Here is a 6,000-nt window from a genome sequence, read left to right as displayed (position 1 = left end):
ATTGAACCAGAGAATGAAAATGGAGAGAAAGAGAATTCAACTAGAGAAAGAGAATTGATTCCCTGTACCAAACACCCCCTAATAGTAATCAGTTTAAGGCCGCCAAACGATTAATCGGCCGCCAAGGCTGATTTCTACAACACTGGGTTTATTAATGTATTATGAAAATAATATATTAATTAGAAATCATATTATTTAATTAATAATTAATGATAAATTAATTGAAATTAATTTTAGGATTAATTGGATTAATTAAAAGTACATGGATTGTTTGGTTATTTACTGATAGTTGAGAAAGGAAGGCTCTAGAACCTCATGGAATGAGGTGGATGAGAATCTCTAGGGCAAGCCTAAGAGATTTCGTCCAAGGCCCTTGGATAAAGGGATTGGGCTGCTTGGTCACCAAGTAATGTTGGAGTACAAAGTTATCCATGTATGACTTTGTAATGTGTTGACTTTTGTAAAACTCACTTGCATGTGTTGCATTAGCCTTTTGACTCATGAGAGAGAGAGAGAGAGAGATGTAAACACCTCTATATAAGGTGGGTTCATTCCACATATAGAGGTGTGCTTGAGAGGTGTAAAAGTTGAGTGTGTAAGTGTGTGTTATTTATGTAGATTTAGATCTAGATCCCTTTTTGTAACACCATACATATTCAATACATCTCTTAAACACCGAAATCACCGTGTTCTTTGTGCATTCTTTAATTCCGCATGACAAACCATGTTCTTTAGTCACTACAATTGGTATCAGAGTGGGTCTTCAAAGATCAACGTGATTTTTTGAAGAACGATTCTCGGTTTGGCAAACTTTGTCACAATTGGAGCATTTTTGGTGAGTCTCTTTCTATGATCTCTCTTAATCTCATTGATTCGTGCATTGCGTTTTTGATTTTTTTTATCGTTTTGTCTCAATGGATCGAAATTTGTTTTAATCCCATTGATTGATCCATTTATTGTTGCTTAGATCAAAAGTTAAAAATCACTGTTCATTCGAAAATTTTGTGTTCGTCAAGTCCAATTGCATTAATTCAATACTGGTATTGTGATTCATAATTCCAGCCCAATTCAATGTGTTTAATCCGTTACTGTTCATCATTTTAGCCCAAATACTTGAGTGTTACTGTACATCATCCATAATTTGAGCCCAATTTGAGTTCCAAATATACTTCACAAATTCATTTTGCCGTCATCTGAATCCAAAGATGAAATTGAACTCAAATCCGAAGATGATTATTAATTCTGAGTTTGATTTCAACTGAACACTTGTGATTAATTGGCAATGACTTTGATTTTAACTTGTCGAACACTAGTACTTGATGTCGATTATCTATCAAGGTCGATTGGTGATTTCTTGAATCGAGTCGTTTTCTTATGTCTTCTTATAATCGATTAAAATCAAATCGACATTTTGATTTTTGAAGCGATTCTTTTTCTTACATCGATTTGATTGAGTATATGCTTTTCAATAGAAACTTGAAGACTGTTCGCTATTTGAGTGACGATCTCAAAAAATTTTAGTATCAATTTGGAAAGGAAAGACTTGTAAAACGAAGTCTATGATTTTGAAATTGGCTTACTGATTTCGAAAATGTTTTGATTTTGGGGTTAGTCAATTGCTTGGTAGTCGAATGTTCTAAAGATTTTGAAGTCAAATTCAATTTTGACTTGTGGTCAAATGTATTGGTTCGATACGTGGAATGCAGTTTTGGGTATTAGAGTCAAAATTGGTGTTGATATTTGCGTTGAAATCGAAATCAGATGGGCTACGTTAATTAGCATTTGTAAGAATGAAAGACGGGATCAGCTTGATTTGGAGTCACGAACAAAAACTGCAAGTTCGACTGATGAACAAAAAGTCAAACAGGAAACGTCAAAATCGAATTTTTGATTGTGGATTCAGTAAAATTCGACTCTAGTTTTGTACATGGTGATAATGAATGGCTTGCTATCGTGATACCGATAGAGAAGGCTGAGTTTTGGGTCGAAGGATTCAAGTCGGTTTTGTTGTATGGGTTCGGTTACATGAGAATCAATTTTGGTTAATTGATTTTGAGTTTGATTGTGGTTACATTTGAAGAATTGAATTTCACTGAAAAGCGAAGGGCAAAGGACTAGTTGAAATGGTCGATGGTTAATAGTTTGAAAAACGAAGTGTGATGTTGATTCGAATTTGAGTCCTTGTCATGAAAACGAAGGTTTGTTTGATACCTTCGAAGCTTGATAACGAAGATTTTTTATCAAGTGTCGAAGGTTTTGGAATCGATAATTGAATGTTGAAATTTTTTGAAGTGTCGAATTTTTTTAAGTGTTCACTATCGAAGTTTCATGAATTGGGGAAGCAGAAAACATCATGTTTCGAATTTAGTCCCTTCACCTTCGAAAGTTTGACATTTTTAATGAATTTCGAAATAAGGAGTTGATTTCGAAAATTCGAAGTATTGAGAAGAAGTTTCGAACATAGTCCCTAAACTTTCGACTATTTGGCACAACATAACCAAGTTCGACATTTGGGTGAAGTTTCGACATTTTGGCAGCTTATACCCAATTTCGAAATTTGGAGTTAATTTCGACATTTGGGGTATAATTTCCACTAAGCCTGACAATCGTGTCGTGTTCGGGTTGGCGTGTCACGGGTTGGCAGGTCAAAATATGTCAACCCAAACACGACCCATTTAAATATACAGGTCACGGGTTGGCGGGTTTGAAACATAAACTCATATATGACTCGCCAACCCATTTATTTATACGGGTTTACAGGTTGGCGGGTTCGTGGGTCAGATTTGGGTTCGTGAGTCCGAATTTTAGACATTTAAGTCTTAAACATCCAAATGAAAATTAAAAACATTCATAGAAACATGTTACAGACTTAGCCTTATAGGTCACGACTTACGACCTTAGACCATTCACCATGAGTCAAAATGTCAAAACAGTCAAATGGTCTATGAATCAATGGTATATATGTAACGCCCGCAAATCCGGGCTAGTCAATTAGAGGCAATAGGGGTCGAAAATGACTTTTCAACAAAAGGTTATTTAGAATAAATAATCTTAACCAAGTTGTAGAATATGTCACAAGGTTTCCGTACATATAAAGAACGCCGAAATCCGAGTTATAACGAAGAAGTTATGACCCGTCGAAGTTTCGCGACGGAACCGGCACGGCACCGGGAAATGTAAATAGTGAATTTACGATAGAGCGAGATTTAGCCTTAGCGATCTAAACAAAAGTTGTAGAATATGTTAAACTAAGAACATCGATAAAAAGAACGCCCAAATCTGACTTCGTATGAAGAAGTTATGATTTTTCGAATTTTCGGATTAGCAGTGTACAACCCGAAATTCGAATATTAGATCAAGTGATTTTTAGCCGACACGAACTGAACGAGAATCGGAGATCTTGTTAAGAGTAGCGTAACGAGAAAAAGATGGGCGAAAACGGATGTCGGATGAAGAAGTTATGAGGATTTAACGGACTAATCATGTCCCGGCCTGTTAATAATATAAAATTTAAAATCGAGCCAAAATTAGCCGACAGAGTCTAAATGAAAGTTGTAGAGTACGTTCCCGCCTTCGCGTGGATATAAAGAACGTTAAAAACGGAGTTCATATGAGAAAGATATGAATTTTTAAAGTTGGAAGGTGAATTTGCGAAGCTGATGCATGGATCGATGACGTGGCATGATCTGGACCGTTGCTTGCTGACCACGGTGCTCACTTCGGATGATGACACGTAGCCTCGCATTACGCCCCGCGTCCGAGATTAGTACGCCCAGCGTACCTTCGCTTCCTATCCGACCGGTATGTGAGACAACTGGAACCGAGGTGGCGATCCTATCCGAAGTCTACGCCCCGCGTAACCAAGGGCTACGCCCAGCGTAGTCCGAGGTCTCGCACTATAAATGGCAGCGAAGGCTGCTGACTTTCTTGCACATTTTCCACTCTCTCTAGATTACTTTCTCTCTCTAAAGCTCCAAACCACCCTTAAACCCTAGATAAACCCCTTAGCTCCCGAGGGAAGCCCCGAGGCTCCCGGAGTCCCGAGAAAAAGAGCCTTTCGGTTTCAAAAGGCTGCTCCAATTAAGTTCCGGTTTTCGATAAAATTCGCTGTAAGCGTGCTACGCTTACGCAATTTTTAATATAGCTTTCAAATAATTATAAGAATGTTATTAGGTCCTTAAAATAATTATTTGGGCTATTATTATGAGTTATATTGAGTGCTATTAACACTTATATAATAATAATAATAATAATAATAATAATAATAATAGTCAGACTAATTAATTAGTCACGATTAACGTTATACTAAACCCTAGTGGTATTGGTACTAGGTTTTATCGAAGGAAAATCGTTTTGAGAGTATTGAAGCGCTGTCCGAGTGCTGAGTCACCACCTTTCAGGTGAATGCATGGTCCCTTTCATCTTACACATAGATATGAAGTATTTTACATATATTACGTGCTATGTGTGCATATTATCTGAATACTTGTTGTCTATGCTAGATGAATGATTTTATAGATGTTTTAAATGATTTAAACTGTATATTTATTTTATATCTACAAATATGTTGGGGTAAAACATGGGTAGATGAAATAGTTGGTGTGTGATGAAATAGAATAATGAGAGATAGGTGATGATAGGAAGGTGATGATAATTAGGTGAGGATAGATAGGTGATGATGAATCGGTGATGTAGGATACTACAACCTTGTTCGACAATTTGGAGATGTAGTCATCTACCAGAGTATAGATGGCCACCACAGACTATTATAGACAACCCCGTGGAAACACCAGCAGGCTCATAACCTGTAGGTGATGAATTACAAGTTCAGGCGATGTTGTAACTACGTATTCATGCGATGATACTCTAACCCCCTTACTATGAATTATGAGTTCAGGCGATGTTGTAACTACGTATTCATGCGATGATACCCTAACCCTTGGTGGGCACGTATTGAGGGAGTAATCCCTGAATCAATACCGTCTAGGCGATGTAGGTGATGATCCTTAGGGAAAGTTCTTAGGAACAAACATAAAAGGAGATGCGATGTAAGGAGATGAGAGGTAAAATATGATGTAGGAGATGACCCTTAGGATAAATCCTTAGGGAATGTACTTAGGAATAAAGAAGATAATGGGGATGGGTAATTGGGTTAATTGTTTGATGATTGAACATAATAAGTATATTATTGTGGGTTGAAAACCCTATGTACTCACCAGGTTTCCCAACTTGACCCACTCAGTTTATTTATATCACAGGTGACGATATGAAGTGACATTACACTGAGAGATTTTAAGAGATGTAGATCACTAGTGTAAATAATTGTAAGTTTTGTTTATGCTTATGTTTCTGTATTAACAATGACATCCCAAACGTTTTAAAATGAAATAAATACGTTTCTTCGAAAATGTTTTAATAACGTATTTACCATGTTTTTCTGGGAACAAATTCCGCAACATTTTAATGAAAAGAAGTACTTTGATTTTTACAAAGCATAAACAAAATCGGTCTTTTCTGGCCGTGAAAATGGGGATGTCACAATATATTATATAATACTTATTAAATATTAATACTTGATACATAAGTACATTTAAAAATAAAATAATTTTTTTTATTAAGAATATAAATGGGTTGGCGGGTCAACCATTTTATTTTTTGAGAAACCCATATATAACCCGTTTAATAAACGAGTTGGCGGGTTGAAAAACTCAACCCAAACCCATTTATTTCGTGTCGTGTCGCGGGTCGTGTCGCGTGTCGTGTCGAGGATTGCCAGCCCTAATTTCCACAGATTGAAGAAAAGTGCAGAATTGTCGAAAGTAGTCCCTGATATTTCGAAGAATTGGCTGTTCATAACCAATTTCGAAAAAGGACTGATTTTACTAAGAAATTGAAAAAAATGCATTTCAGTCCCCTGCAGTTAATGCAAATTGACGCTTTCTCCCCAGCCTCGAAAAAGGGGGAGAGTTTTGCATTTTTGGTTGTCTTGGGTGCACCGGG

This window comes from Lactuca sativa, chromosome 3 (assembly GCF_002870075.4).
Source record: "Lactuca sativa cultivar Salinas chromosome 3, Lsat_Salinas_v11, whole genome shotgun sequence".
Lineage (NCBI taxonomy): Eukaryota > Viridiplantae > Streptophyta > Magnoliopsida > Asterales > Asteraceae > Lactuca > Lactuca sativa.
This window is presented reverse-complemented; position numbering follows the sequence as displayed.